This window comes from Salvelinus sp. IW2-2015, linkage group LG18 (genome assembly GCF_002910315.2).
Source record: "Salvelinus sp. IW2-2015 linkage group LG18, ASM291031v2, whole genome shotgun sequence".
In the NCBI taxonomy this organism is placed as follows: Eukaryota; Metazoa; Chordata; class Actinopteri; order Salmoniformes; family Salmonidae; genus Salvelinus; species Salvelinus sp. IW2-2015.
Window position 1 is genome coordinate 516,198 of NC_036858.1, and position 15,677 is coordinate 531,874.

A 15,677-nucleotide genomic window follows, 5' to 3' on the forward strand; every position below is an offset into this window, starting at 1 on the left:
CAACTTATGATATCCAGTGGAACAACCACTTTACAATAGTGCATCTAACTCTTTTAAGGGGGGTGGGGGGGTTAGAAGGATTACTTTATCCTATCCTAGGTATTCCTTAAAGAGGTGGGTTTCAGGTGTCTCCGGAAGTGGTGATTGACTCCGCTGACCTGGCGTGAGGAGTTTGTTCCACCAAATCTAGAGTCGGCTTTCTATTTCGCAACAAAGCCTCCTTCACTCACGCCGCGAAACTTACCCTAGTAAACTGACTATCCTACCGATCCTCGACTCGGCGATGTCATCTACAAAATAGCTCCAATACTCTACTCAGCAAACTGGATGCAGTTTATCCAGTGCCATCCGTTTTGTCACCAAAGCCCCAATACTACCCACCACTCCACCTGTATCACCCTTTCCTCGTACATGTTCGCTCGTCGCTTACCCGCACTGCTCCCATTCTACAAGCCTATGCTAGGTAAAGTGCCGCCTTATCTCAGTTTCACTGTCACGATGGCTACACCCACCCGTAGCACGCCCCAGCAGGTGTATCTCACTGATCACCCTAAAGCCAAAACCTCATTTGGCCGCCTTTCCTTCCAGTTCTCTGCTGCCTGCGACTGGAACGAATTGCAAAAATTTCTTTAGTTGGAGACTTTTACTCCCTCAACAACTTTAAACATCTGCTATCTGAGCAGCTAACCGATCGCTGCAGCTGTACATAGTCCATCGGTATATAGCCCACCCAATTTACCTACCTCACCCCCATTACTGCTTTTATGTATTTACTTTTCTGCTCTTTTGCACACCAGTATTCCTACTTGCACATGATCATCTGATGATTATCACTCCAGTGTTAATCTGCCTAATTTGTAATTATTCGATTTATTGCCTACCTCATGCCTTTTGCACACATTGTATATAGATTCTCTTTTTTTCTACCATGTATTTGACTTGTTTATTGTTTACTCCAGTGTAACTCTGTGTTGTTGTCTGTTCACACTGCTATGCTTTATCTTGGCCAGGTCGCAGTTGCAAATGAGAACTGTTCTTCAACTAGCCTACCTGGTTAAATAAAGCGGGAAAAAGGTGAAAAAAAAAAAAAAAAAAAAACACCCCCTCCCCCCAAAAAAAGTTTACTTAGCGTTGGTAACAGGCTGATTGGTCAGATCTTTGAGCCAGTAAAGTGGGCTTTACTATTCTTGGGAAGCGGAATAATTTTTTGCTTCTCTCCAGGCCTGAGGGCACATACTTTCTAGTCGGCTTAGACTGAAGATATGGTTGGTCAAAAGACAAAAAAGGCAGAGTTTGAAGCTCAATAGTACAAACTCACAGCAGATCTATACAGGGCTTTGTTGTTGGACCATTAGCACTTCTGTGGTAAAAAGTTGGGCACATGTTTCTACTTTGACCCTTAGATTAAACAGCCAACTTATTTTCTATGAGACTTTATCATCTTAACAATCATCATCACCACTACAAAGCCTTGTCCCCAACGATAAGCCCGCAGAGTAGCAGAGGGAGTTATGTATACCTGGTAGGCTCGTGTCCTCACAGCGATGGCAGCATTTAAAGGGATCAGGAGGATCATCACAGCAACACCAGCCAGCACTGACGGACCCAGGTTCTACAACACAGAGACAAGGCATGACCAATCAACACAGAGACAAGGCATGACCAATCAACACAGAGACAAGGCATGACCAATCAACACAGAGACAAGGCATGACCAATCAACACAGAGACAAGGATTGACCAATCAACACAGAGACAAGGCATGACCAATCAACACAGAGACAAATCATGACCAATCAACACAGAGACAAGGCATGACCAATCAACACAGAAACAAATCATGACCAACCAACACAGAAACAAGGCATGGCCAATCAACACAACAGAGATGGACCCTGGTTCAACAATACAGACAGACCAGGCATGACTAATCAACACAGATGTCATTAGATCTACTTCCCCTACAGTGGTCTAGTTATTCTATGGCGGACTAATAAACCCACCTCCATGGTAAGAACTCACCTGCCACAGGAAGTATAGTGCCAGTATGATCTGAAGTGGGGCGGACCACAGCATGTTGAGAAAGGTGGTGAGATCCATGAAGCGCTGAGCGTNCACCTGCCACAGGAAGTATAGTGCCAGTATGATCTGAAGTGGGGCGGACCACAGCATGTTGAGAAAGGTGGTGAGATCCATGAAGCGCTGAGCGTCCACAGACATCAGGTTGACTATCTCTCCCACTGTAGATGTACGCTTGGCCGCGTTCGTGATGATCAGAGACTAGGGGGAGAGAACAGAGAGAGAGATAGAGGCAGAACAGAGAGAGATTCAGTACTTTCGCCACTGTAGTGAATGTGTGTGTTTGCGTGAATACATGCATATGGGTATGTGCGTGCATGCTACTGTGTGTGTGAGAGATTCTGCCTGTGTGTACCTTCCTGTAGATAGCTCCTATGATGGAGGTGCGGAGCCTCATCCCAGTGACGAAGCAGTACTGGAAGTGTTGGTGCAGGATGAGGGTCTGGAGGAAGGCTGTGAAGAACATGAGGAATGCCAGGGCATAACCCCACCAGGTGGGAGCGTCCTTCTGCTTCGTGAACGAGATCAATAAACTAGTGAGAGAGAGAGCGAGAGAGAGAGAGAGAGCGAGAGAGTGAGAGAGCGAGAGAGAGAGATCAAATGGAAATAAATTGAAATGTATTATTACTAAGAAAATGTTTTGCAGCATAACATACTGAATATATACAAATGATATGTGATCTGTAAGTACAATGAGCAAAGGGCAAGCCCTAGAATGAAGGACATAAAACAAGCAAAGGGAGGTGAAGTTTTTCCCATTATGAGCTAACCACCATGACACCTATGTGGTTTACGGAAAGATATGATCTACCTAACAATCTACTACTGTCTCTTCTCTCCAGGAAATACATCATTAATAAACCCCTCTTTTCGACACAGAGGGGGTTTATGCTTTCACAGAAAAGCGGCCATCATTCAAATACACACCCAGTCACGATAGCCTACACCGGGAAGACATTTACACGTTGGCTTTGCATCACATACAAATAAGACCATAAGAACGAAGAACGAACACCATGCAAAACTTAAATTTGAGAGAAAATGAGAGACCATGATAGATTGTTAGGTAGATAATTTCCTTCCATAAACCACATAGGTAAATACTGTCCAGGTACTTGGAAACACTGCGGTAGTGAGAGGAACAATGTTGTCCTGTCACCCTGTAAAGCTACAAGGAAACAAAGGCTCCTGCGATGGGTCTGACAGAGGAACTGCAGCAGTTATATTGAAATATCACACAGATCTCTATCTTTACTCAGAACTTCAAACTGTATTCAGGCCACGTTCAACGTGTTCATCTTGACATATAGGCTTCATAAGGGGTTATAATGCTTTGTGGTGCTCTACTTACCTGAGGAGCTGTGGGTTGACGAAGGTGATGAGGTCCTGTAGGAGTTTAAAGGCAGATCCGATGAGGAAGTAGGGTCCAAAAGCCTTGATGAGGGAGCGGAGGAAGGAGGGCTTCTTGGGGGTTTTCTTTTTGGACAGCAACACCTCCACCTCCTCAGGACTGTTCTCCTCCCCTACGTGGTTGGACTCTCCCGCTGGCAGAGGCTTGGAGTACAGAGCCTGGGTGGACCGGTCCTCAGCACTGTGGAGAAAATGTGGGGAAATGAGTTTCCAGTAGAAGAAGCATTCATCAAAGTCAACTTTTTCCTTGAAGTTAGCAGAGATATTGTATATGTTTGTGTGATTTTCTCCCAGAGATCTGAATGTGGAGGGGTTAGATTTCAACAGGGGATTAATCAATGAAACATAACCCTCATTCACACCCCCAATTACAGGCTTAGGCCTCTCCTTCATATAACTTTACTGGTCCTTCTGTTTACTGAAGGTAAACCAGACAGAACTTGGCAGGGAAACTGAAAAGAAAGAAAGGAAAAGAAGGAAAAGAAGGAAGGAAGGAAGGAAAAGAAGGAAGGAAGGGAAAGAAGGAAGGAAAATAAGGAAGGAAGGGAAAGAAGGAAGGTAGGGAAAGAAGGAAGGTAAGGGAAAGAAGGGAGGAAGGAAGGAAGGAAAGGAGGAAGGAAAGGAGGATGTGAGGGAGAGAAGGGAGGAAGGAAAGGCTTACTGCAGTATACTGTAAATTATGATGCATTGTGGGAAAATGTGGGTGGGGAAATAATTGCAGTATCTTTAATGGTACTGTCATTTCACCCCTCAATCATTGGAGCACTAAAAACTGTTTGACCACAGATGGGGGCATGGTTTGTTGTTTGAGAGAATGTGTGGAACAACGGAGGTTGGAGTTTAGCAGTCAAACTGGTGTTAAGTGATTTTGGACCAGAGATTTACATTGGAGTCATTTAGCAGACGCTCTTATCCAGAGCAACTTACAGTTTATGTACGACAAACATCTCACAGTCGTCATAACAAAAACATTTGTCAATGCAGCCAGCTGCAAAGTCAGTGCTAGTAAGATACAATGTAAGTACAATGGATCTGTGGGGCCCATGGCTGTGTGGTCTTCACAAGCTGAAGCAATGGATCTGTGGAGGCCATGGCTGTGTGGCCTTCACAAGCTGAAGCAATGGATCTGTGGGGGCCATGGCTGTGTGGTCTTCACAAGCTGAAGCAATGGATCTATGGGGCCCATGGCTGTGTGGCCTTCACAAGCTGAAGCAATGGATCTGTGGGGGCCATGGCTGTGTGGCCTTCACAAGCTGAAGCAATGGATCTGTGGGGGGCCATGGCTGTGTGGCCTTCACAAGCTGAAGCAATGGATCTGTGGGGGCCATGGCTGTGTGGCCTTCACAAGCTGAAGCAGAAAGTTGTTTTGGCTAAATGTTTATGCTCTAGCAAGTTGGTTTGACAAGCTTTCTGGTTAAAGGTTTATGTGGTAGCCAACTGCTTGCTTTTGATAAGTTAAAAAAGGGGAAGACAATTTATATTTTCACTTTGAGAAAAACATAAATCCAATCAATTATTAAGATGGTAGGATTGAAATGTTTTATATAGAAATGGCAGAGAGAAAACAGGTAGTTTCTGTTTAGAGCAGAAAGACGGTTTAATCTGGCTACCAGCCGGGGTCTGACAGCCAGACTTTCGCTCGACTGCTTTCCAGGTAAGTTCCAGTCTTTTTCCTTTCACTGCAGCAGCCTGTTGGAAAGCATGATGTGAACATTGCACCAGTGTTCTATGTGTCTTACTGATCTGTACTGTGAATGAATTCTTAGTCTTTGATACTAGCATGCCCTCTAAGCATTTGACGTCCTTCAGGCGGTTTTGGGGGGGGGGGGGGGGGGGTGCCCAGTCTTTTTTTTGGTGAGGTCCGGACCGGAGTAGATTGGAGTGGATTTAACAAGTGACATCAATAAGGGATCATAGCTTTCACCTGGTCAGTCTATGTCATGGAAAAGAGCAGGTGTGTGTAGTATACTCAGTGTAAATCAAATCACTGGAGGTTGGTGGCACCTTAATTGGGGAGGACGGGCTCGTGGTAAAGGCTAGAGTGGAATAGTGTCAAATACATGGGTTGATACCATTCCATTAACTCCATTCCAGTCATTATTATGAGCCGTCCTCCCCTCAGCAGCCTCCACTGAAATCAAATCCTAGTGTGACTTGGATTTAAAGGAGAAGTGACTGGTGCAATAATAAAATGGTGTGAGGAAACGCTCTTGCACATGTTTACACCAATCCAATGTGTTTTTAACTTCAGTAGAATAATCAAGTATCTTTACCGTTATACGTGACAAAGACAGAGGAAAATACAACAAATTAAGTCATTTGACATGTTTATGTAATATTAGAGACGGACTGTTTTCAAATAGAGTTCAGAAAAACAGCTGCAACATAAACACAACACTTCTTCACAAATCTATCATTTCACAGCCAGAAAGCTTTGTGTGTGTGTGTGTATTTTCTGGTTTATCTTCAAGAAGACTCTGCGTTCTAGAGAAATGGTCATTCGGTTTCTCAAGTCTGATGACAGGCGGAATATTCTCTCCAATAACGCTTGGGATGCAAGGGCAGAAACCAGATCCAGTACCACAGGACACAGCTTTGGATAAACAGCCTGCCAGCACTGGAGAAGGGACTCTCGAAACATGCCTCCCTTCACCTCTTCCAGGTATTTCTGCAGCTCACAGAGGGCACTAAATGCCCTGCCAGGTTGACCCTCCGGCTGGACAATGACCTCGGACACAATCGTCGATGTGAGGAAGCTATATTTCTAATGCACTTTGGTCAAGATGCTTGCTGGATTCATCTTCCTGGGGTCCTGCTGCTCCACGTCTGTACTCTCTGATTTGCTGAAGTACAAAAGATTCTGCTTCCCTCATCAGTGGCTCCATCTCTGTTGAGCAAAGTGTCAGAGACCCACTTGGATCCATCAGGCAAGCTCCTGCAGGGGTTGGATCAAAGTTGGCTGCCAGAGGATTCAGTATGCATGCGAAGTGCTCACACAGTGACTACAGGAGGACATGTGCCAACTGATTTGCAACCGTAGTTGACTGCAAGTGTGCCTCAAGTTTGAGAAAGCACGGCACCACATCAGACAGTGACTGGCTGTCAGGTTGAAGTTGGTCAGTATGGATTGCGAACTGCTCAAGCAACTTCACAAGCTGTTCTAGTTTGGCCCAGTCATGTGCCGTGCTCGCCCTCAAATATCTTCCCCGTTAGCTACAGAGCAAATTCTCCAGTGTAAAAAAATTATAAAATGGATGGGTCTGTGTACCAATAGACACTAAAACAGTGTTAAATTAACACACTGCTTAGTGTAAAGCCTTATTAAAATACTTCCCAGAGTGCCTTGCCTTTCTAGTAAATTGTAAAGTTACCATCCATGACTGTATTTGTTAGTGTGAAATCCTAAGCGAATACGTTATCATAAAAATAAAAAAAACATTATTTAACTAAATGATTTATTTGCATAAGGCCTTATTTTAAGGGCCTAGATTTACCCTATTTTGTATTTTTGTTAACTTGTATTTATTCCGGGGACTCCAATGAGATCAGGTTCTCATTTACAATGGTGTCCTGAGGACAACGATGCAACAAATTCAAAATGTACTACAAATGACAGAATCAACACATCTTCAAACGCCACAAATAAAATGATTTACATTCAATCTCATTAAATGAACTCAACATTAAAGTCCTACACTGCCCTAGAGGCACCAGAGTGTCAAGATGTAGGGAGCTTCCTTGAGACGTTTCCTCAACTTGATTGGAGTCCACCTGTGGTAAATTCAATTGATTGGACATGATTTGGAAAGGCACACACCTGTCTATATAAGAACCAACAGTTGACAGTGCATGTCAGAGCAAAAACCAAGCCATGAGGTAGAAGGAATTGTCCGTAGAGGCCCGAGACATGATTGTGTCGAGGCACATGTCTGGGGATGGCTACCAAAACATTTCTGCAGAATTGAAGGTCCCCAAGAACACAGTGGCCTCCATCATTCTTAAATGGAAGAAGCTTGGAACCACCAAGATTCTTCCTAGAGCTGTCTGCCCGGCCAAACTGAGCAATCAGAGGAGAAGGCCCTTGGTCAGGGAGGTGACCAAGAACCCGATGGTCACTCTGACAGAGCTCCAGAGTTCCTCTGTGGAGATGGGAGAACCTTCCAGAAGGACAACCATCGCTGCAGCACTCCACCAATCAGGCCTTTATGGTAGAGTGGCCAGACGGAAGCCACTCCTCATGGGGCGAAGGTAAACCTTCCAACAGGATAATGACGAAGTATACAGCTAAGACAATGGAGGAGTGGCTTTGGGACAAGTCTCTGAATGTCCTTGAGTGGCCCAGCCAGAGCCCGGACTTGAAAATAGCTGTACAGCAACATTCCCAATCCAACCTGACAAAGCTTGAGAGGATCAGAGAAAAATGGGAGAAACTCCCCAAATACAGGTGTTCAAAGCTTGCAATGTCATACCCAAGAAGACTCGAAGGCTGTAATCGCTGCCAAAGGTGCTTCAACAATGTACTGAGTAAAGGGTCTCAATACTTATGTAAATGTGATATTTCAGTTCTTTTTATACATTTGCAAAAATGTATACACTTTTTTGCTTTGTCATTATGGGGTATTGTGTGCAGATTGTTGAGGAAAATTTTGATTTCATAAATTTTAGAATAAGGCTGTAATGTAACAAAATGTGGAAAAAGTCAAGGGGTCTGAATAATTTCCAAATGCACTGTATTTATAGGTGGGAACCTGCTAGATGAAATAACTATGTAATGCATAAATTTGAAATATTTTTTTCCCCACAATAAGTACCAATTTTAAATCAACAAGGACAACATTTGATTGCAGCTCCAACAAAGCCTGGTCAGCCGTAGGGGCAGTAGCGTGCATAACAGTGTCATCTACACACAGAGCTGAGAGCTATCTATCTAATAGAACACAGAGGGGTTTTCTTAAAATGGAAGCTTCTCTAAAGTAAAACATGTAAAGTGTGGTATTCCTGGCCATTTACTGTTCTCTGTTTTTACTACCAGCAGCCTAAAATCAAAAGCCAGTGTGTCTGTGTACGTTGGGTATTCAACGTTATACACGTCAGCAAACACAGCTACTGAAACCACCGCAACCCTAAACAAAGAGTGGCAGTCGGTTTTAGAATGGGTGGCTGTGAAGAGAGTAGTAGAGGAAGATGTGTCCGGTGCAAGGGATCCTAAGAGGATCCCTGTGAGTATGCCTAGGCCAATAGAGAGTGTAGTGGCTTCCTTTCCTGTTTACCATAGCCACTGCCCAAGCCTGAAGCGGGGTTGTTTCGTACGCATACAGTCCACACTCAAGGTTTCCAAACGGCCAAACATTCAGTGAGATCCAGGGATATGGTGCAACAAAAATATTTATTCTTCTTATATCTAACAAAAAAATGATTATCCAATCAACTTAAAGCATAGATAACTTGATATGGAAAATACAAAATATGACATGTCTGTATGCATGTCTGTATGGTCAAAAAACTATACCGCTCCCGCGTCTAGCAAGGACTCACCCCCCGAAGGCCCAACTTCCTGCCTTTATACTAACACACTWAACACAGTACAATGAATGGGCAAGAGGGGCCAAAAACTGAGTTAAACTAACAACAAATGAATATATCTCGATCAGGTAAATATAAATCATATAATATAAATCATAATATAAATCGTATGTACCTAATATTTCATCATATACATTAATATTTAATATATTTACACAAATGTACATGGAGCTCAGTATGTCCAGTCTTTTATACAAATATGTCCAAATCGTCTCTAACAGAGAGGGATAGGAATAACATGCGTTTCAGTAAGGTTGGTTTCTTAGCATTCATAGCCATGGTTGTCAACTGTACTGCAGAAATGTAACGTAAAACACAGAAGATAGAGAACAAGTACTTGGGTGTACAACATTTTACCTCAGAAGAGTTACAAGGTCTGTTGAACAATAGTATCCCGTCCTCCCAGGCTGCCGGCCAGGTGCAGGATCAGATAGGGCCAAGTAGTGGAACATTGGTGTAGGGTTAGTTGGTATAGAGGTTTTAATGGGTGTAGGGTTAGTTGGTATAGAGGTTTTAATGGGTGTAGGGTTAGTTGGTATAGAGGTTTTAATGTGTGTGGGTTAAGTTGGTAATAGGGTTTTAATGTGTGTAGGGTTAGTTGGTATAGAGGTTTTAAATTGTGGGTGTGTAGGGTTAGTTGGTATAGAGGGTTTAATGTGTGTAGGGTTAGTTGGTATAGAGGTTTTAATGGGTGTAGGGTTAGTTGTATAGAGGTTTTAATGGTGTAGGGTTAGTTGGTATAGAGGTTTTAATGGGTGTAGGGTTAGTTGGTATAGAGGTTTAATGGGTGTAGGGTTAGTTGGTATAGAGGTTTTAATGGGTGTAGGGTTAGTTGGTATAGAGGTTTTAATGGGTGTAGGGTTAGTTGGTATACGAGGTTTTAAATGGGTGTAGGGTTAGTTGGCATAGAGTTTTAATGGGTGTAAGGGTTAGTTGGCATAGAGGTTTTAATGGTGTAGGGTTAGTTGGCATAGAGGTTTTAGGGTGTAGGGGTTAGTTGGCATAGAGGTTTTAATGGGTGTAGGGTTAGTTGGCAATAGAGGTTTTAATGTGTGTAGGGTTAGTTGGCATAGAGGTTTTAATGGGTGTAGGGTTAGTTGGCATAGAGGTTTTAATGGGTGTAGGGTTAGTTGGCATAGAGGTTTATGGGTGTAGGGTTAGTTGCATAGAGGTTTTAAATGGGTGGTAGGTTAGTTGGTAATAGAGGTTTATAATGGGTGTAGGGTTAGTTGGTATAAGAGGTTTTTAATGGTGTAGGGTTAGTTTGGTATAGAGTTTTTAATGTGGTGTAGGGTTAGTTGGCATAGAAGGTTTTAATGGGTGTAGGGTTAGTTGGCATAGAGGTTTTAATGGGGTGTAGGGTTAGTTGGCATAGGAGGTTTTTAATGGGTGTAGGGTAGTTTGGCATAGAGGTTTTTAATGGTGTAGGGTTAGTTTGGATAAGGTTTTAATGGGTGTAGGGTTAGTTGGTATAGAGGTTTTAATGGGTGTAGGGTTAGTTGGGTATGGAGGTTTTTAATGGGTGTAGGGTTGTTGGTATAGAGGTTTTAATGGTGTAGGGTTAGTTGGATAGAGGTTTAATGGGTGTAGGGTTGTTGGCATAGAGGTTTTAATGGTGTAGGGTTAGTTGGCAAGGAGGTTTTAATGGGTGTAGGGTTAGTTGCCTCATGAGGTTTTTAATGGGTGTAGGGTTAGTTGGCATAGAGGTTTTAATGTGTGTAGGTTTGTTGGCATAGAGGTTTTAATGTGTGTAGGGTTGTTGCATAGAGGTTATTATGGTGTAGGGTTAGTTGGCATAGAGGTTTTAATGGGTGTAGGGTTAGTTGGCATAGAGGTTTTTAATGGGTGTAGGGTTAGTTGGCATAGAGGTTTTAATGGGTGTAGGGTTAGTTGGTATAGAGGTTTTAAATGGGTGTAGGGTTAGTTGGTATTATGAGAGTTTTAATGGGTGTAGGGTTAGTTGGTATAGAGTTTTAATGGTGTAGGTTAGTTGGTATAGAGGTTTTAATGTGGTGTAGGGTTAGTTGGTAATAGAAGGTTTTAAATGGGTGTAGGGTTAGTTGGTATAGAGGTTTTAATGGGTGTAGGGTTAGTTTGGTAAGGAGGTTTTTAATGGTGTAGGGTTAGTTGGTATAGAGGTTTATGGTGTAGGGTAGTTGTATAAGAGGTTTTAATGGTGTAGGTTAGTTGGTATATGGTTTTAATGTGTGTAGGGTTAGTTGGTATAGGGGTTTTAATGGGTGTAGGGTTTAGTTGGTATAGAGGTTTTAATGGGTGTAGGGTTAGTTGGGTATATAGAGGTTTTAATGGGTGTAGGGTTAGTTGGTATAGAGGTTTTTAATGGGTGTTGTAAGAGGTTTTAAATTGTGTGTTGGGTATATGAGGTTTTAATGTGGTTGTAGGGTTAGTTGGTATAGAGGTTTTTAATGTGTGTAGGTTAGTTGGTATAAGAGTTTTTAATGGGTGGTAGGGTTAGTTTGGTATAGAGGTTTTAATGGGTGTAGGGTTTTGTTTTGGTATAGAGGTTTTAATGGTGTAGGGTTAGTTGGTATAAGGGTTTTAATGGGTGTAGGGTTAGTTTGGTATAGAGGTTTAATGTGTGTAGGGTTAGTGTATAGAGGTTTTAATGGGTTGTAGGGTTAGTTTGGTATAAGAGGTTTTAATGGGTGTAGGGTTAGTTGGTATAGAGGTTTTAATGGGTGTAGGGTTTAGTTGGTATAGAGGTTTTAATGGGTGAGGGTTGTTGGTATAGAGGTTTAATGGTGTAGGGTTTAGGTATAGAGGTTTTTATATGTGTGTTGTATAGGGTTAGTGTGTAGGTTAGTAGAGGTTTTAAGTGTGTGGTAGTGGATGAGTTTTATGGTGTTGGTATAGAGTTTTATGCTGTGGTATGAGGTTTAATGCGTGTTGGTATGAGGTTTTAATGGCGTGTTTGGTATAGAGGTTTTAATGTGTGTAGGGTTAGTGGTATAGAGGTTTTAATGGGTGTAGGGTTAGTTGGTATAGAGGTTTTATAATGGGTGTAGGGTAGTTGGTATAGGGTTTAATGTGTGTGGGTTAGTTGGTATGAGGTTTTAATGGGTGTAGGGTTAGTTGGTATAGAGTTTTATGTGTGTAGGGTAGTTGTATGAGGTTTTAATGGTGTGTAGGTTTTTAGTTGGTATAGAGGTTTTATGGGTGTAGGTTAGTTGGTATAGAGGTTTTAATGTGTGTTGGTATAGATGGTTTTAATGTTGGTGTAGGGTTAGTTGGATAGAGGTTTTAATGTGTGTAGGGTTAGTTGGTATAGAGGTTTTAATGTTGTTGGTATAGAGGTTTTTATGCGTGTTGGTATAGAGGTTTTATATGAGTGTTGGTAATAGGGTTTTTTAATGCGTGTTGGTATAGAAGTTTTAATGTTGTAGGGTAGTTGGTATAGAGGTTTTAATGGGTGTAGGGTTTAGTTTGGTATAGAGGTTTTAATGTGTGTAGGGTTAGTTGGTATAAGAGGTTTAATGGGTGTAGGGTAGTTTGGTATAGAGGTTTGTAATGGGTGTAGGGTTAGTTGGTATGAGGTTTAATGTGTGTAGGGTAGTTGGTATAGAGGTTTTAATGGTGTTGGTATAGAGGTTTTATGGGTGTTGGTATACGATGGTTTTAATGGGTGTTGGTATACGAGGTTTTAATGGGTGTAGGGTTAGTTGGTATAGAGGTTTTATGTGTGTAGGGTTAAGTTGGTATAGAGGTTTTTAATGGCGTGTTGGTAAAGAGGTTTTAATGGTCGTGTTGGTATAGAGGTTTTAATGGTGTTGGTATAGAGGTTTAATGTGTGTAGGTTAGATTGGTATAGAGGTTTTAATGGGTGTTGGTTATAGAGGTTTTATGTGTGTTGTGTTATAGAGAGGTTTAAATGTGTGTTGGTATAGAGGTTTTAATGGTGTTGTTATAAGAGGTTTTAATGGGTGAGGGTTAGTTGGTTATAGAGGTTTTAATGGGTGTATGGGTTAGTTGTGTTATATAGAGGTTTTTAATGGGTGTAGGGTTAGTTGGTATAGAGGTTTTTAATGGGTGTAGGGTTAGTTGGTATAGAGGTTTTAATGGGTGTAGGGTTAGTTGTATAGAGGTTTTAATGGGTGTAGGGTTAGTGGGTATAGAGGTTTTAATGGTGTAGGGTTAGTTGGTATAGAGTTTTAATGGGTGTAGGTTAGTTGGTAAGAGGTTTTAATGGGTGTAGGGTTAGTTGGTAATAGAGGTTAATGGGTGGGGTTAGTTGGTATAGAGGTTTTAATGGTGTAGGGTTAGTTGGTATAGAAGGTTTTAATGGGTGTAGGGTTAGTTGTATAGAGGTTTTAATGGGTGTAGGGTTCAGTTGGTATAGAGTTTTTAATGGGTGTAGGGTTAGTTGGTATAGAGGTTTTAATGGGTGTAGGGTTAGTTGGTATAGAGGTTTTAATGGTGTAGGGTTAGTTGGTTAGGGTTTTAATGGGTGTAGGGTTAGTTGGTATAGAGGTTTTAATGGGTGTAGGTTAGTTGGTATAGAGGTTTTAATGGGTTGTAGGGTTAGTTGGTATAGAGGTTTTAATGGGTGTAGGGTTAGTTGGTAATAGAGGTTTTAATGGTGTAGGTTAGTTGTATAGAAGGTTAGTTAATGGGTGTGGGTTGTTGGTATAGAGGTTTTAATGGGTGTAGGGATTAGTTTGGTATAGATAAGAGGTTTTAATGGGTTGTAAGGGTTAGTTGGTAAGAGGTTTTAATGGGTGTAGGGTTAGTTGGTATAGAGGTTTTAATGGGTGTAGGGTTAGTTGGTATAGAGGTTTTAATGGGTGTAGGGTTTAATTTTAGTCTCATACCTTGTTTGGGGAGTCTCCCACATGCCTTTTGGCGAACACCAAACGTGTTTGCTTATTTTTTTCATTAAGCAATGGCTTTTTTCTGGCCACTCTTCTGTAAAGCCCAGCTTAAAGTGGTCCTATGGATAGATATACCAATCTCCGCTGTGGAGCTTTGCAGCTCCTTCAGGGTTATCTTTGGTCTCTTTGTTGCCTCTCTGATTAATGCCCTCCTTGCCTGGTCCGTGAGTTTTGGTGGGCGGCCCTCTCTTGGCAGGTTTGTTGTGGTGCCATATCCTTTCCATTTTTCAATAATGGATTTAATGGTGCTCCGTGGGATATTCAAAGTTTCAGATATTTTTGGTGTTGCAGTGGTTGCAGACTAACCCTGGCTGACGAATTTTGGATTTCCTGCTTCTGTTTCCAGGACACGTCCAAACATGATTTCTGGAAAAAGTTACAAGAATTTTGCAACCCTACCTGCAAGTCACATTGTGCTGCCTTGCAAAGTGACGTGTAACTCATATTGGAATACAGACAGAATTAGGATATACAACAATTGGAATTTTTATTCACCTGTAACTTGCATTCAGAATGTCATTCATAATGACTGCCAGAGTTAGGAACACTGTGAGGAGACTAGCTAACGAATCTAAACTGGAACAAACATTTCAGTAAGAGGTGCAAAAAAAAATCGAACTGATTGGATTCATTTAGAAAAATGTGTGTTATTTATCTTCGTGTAGCTTTAGACTAATCAAATGTACATGCAAACATAGATATTGAAACAAACAATTAAAAAATATCTACCTACAATAGAGCATGCTGGGAAATATGATAATGATGAGCGTGGTTTTGGTTCAAAGTGATGTGTATGAGTTTCAGGCCCCTTTATTAGGGTAAAACTAGGCCATCAGAATAAGGCCTTATGAAATATGTATGATATTTTGTAAAAATAAATAAATATAACATTCGCTTAGGATCTCACCTTGGTGAAATCCATAGGTCCAAAAATGGAAGAATGCAACAACCATGTCTCTGTCACTTACAAATATAGTCATGGGTGGTAAAGTCTACAATTTACACGAAAGACAAGGCACTCTGGGAAATATTTCAATAAGGCTTTACACTAAGCCATGTGTCACTATTCCGGAGTCTATATGGGTCCATAGATGCACCACTATCAGTGTTGATTTAACACCTTCAGTGATCATTTTGGGGGGGTTTTGGAGAACACTGGAGAATTCCATGCAGGTTTTAAAGCTTTTGAAAAAAACGTTACAGATGGGATCAATAATAAATATTCTGTAGCAATTTCCAGTTGGCTCCTCTTTCCTATTAAGTGGTATAATGCTTACTTCATTGAGAATGTTCAGCTGGAGAAAATTTGTTCATAGAATCAATGACCGAAAAATACCTATTTTCAACGTCCGGAAAATACGTATTTCAACGTCCGGAAAATACGTATTTCAACGTCCGGAAAATACATATTTTCACCTTTTCATTTAGCACCTAAAATGGACGTGATATCAATGTCTGGAAAATACTTATAAAAGACGTCTTTTCAACGTAATTTTGCAAACTGGGTAATTTCTCGCTCCTATTGTGTTTTCCAACCAAGACCAGAGATGAAAAGACACTGACTCATCATATTAATATGCTCAAAAGGTGCTGGACACTGCAGTGGTTTCTATCCTAACAAAGGTGCTGCACACTGCAGTGGTTTCTATCCTAACAAAAGGTGCTGCACACTGCAGTGGTTTCTATCCTAACCAAAAGGGTGCTGGCAACACTGCA

The 15,677-nt window shown here is 41.6% G+C and overlaps 1 pseudogene; it reads right to left on the reverse strand.

Annotated features, from left to right (window-relative positions):
- LOC111978077 (ATP-binding cassette sub-family C member 3-like) overlaps positions 1-15,677 on the reverse strand; it is a 75,557-nt pseudogene that overhangs the window by 20,576 nt on the left and 39,304 nt on the right.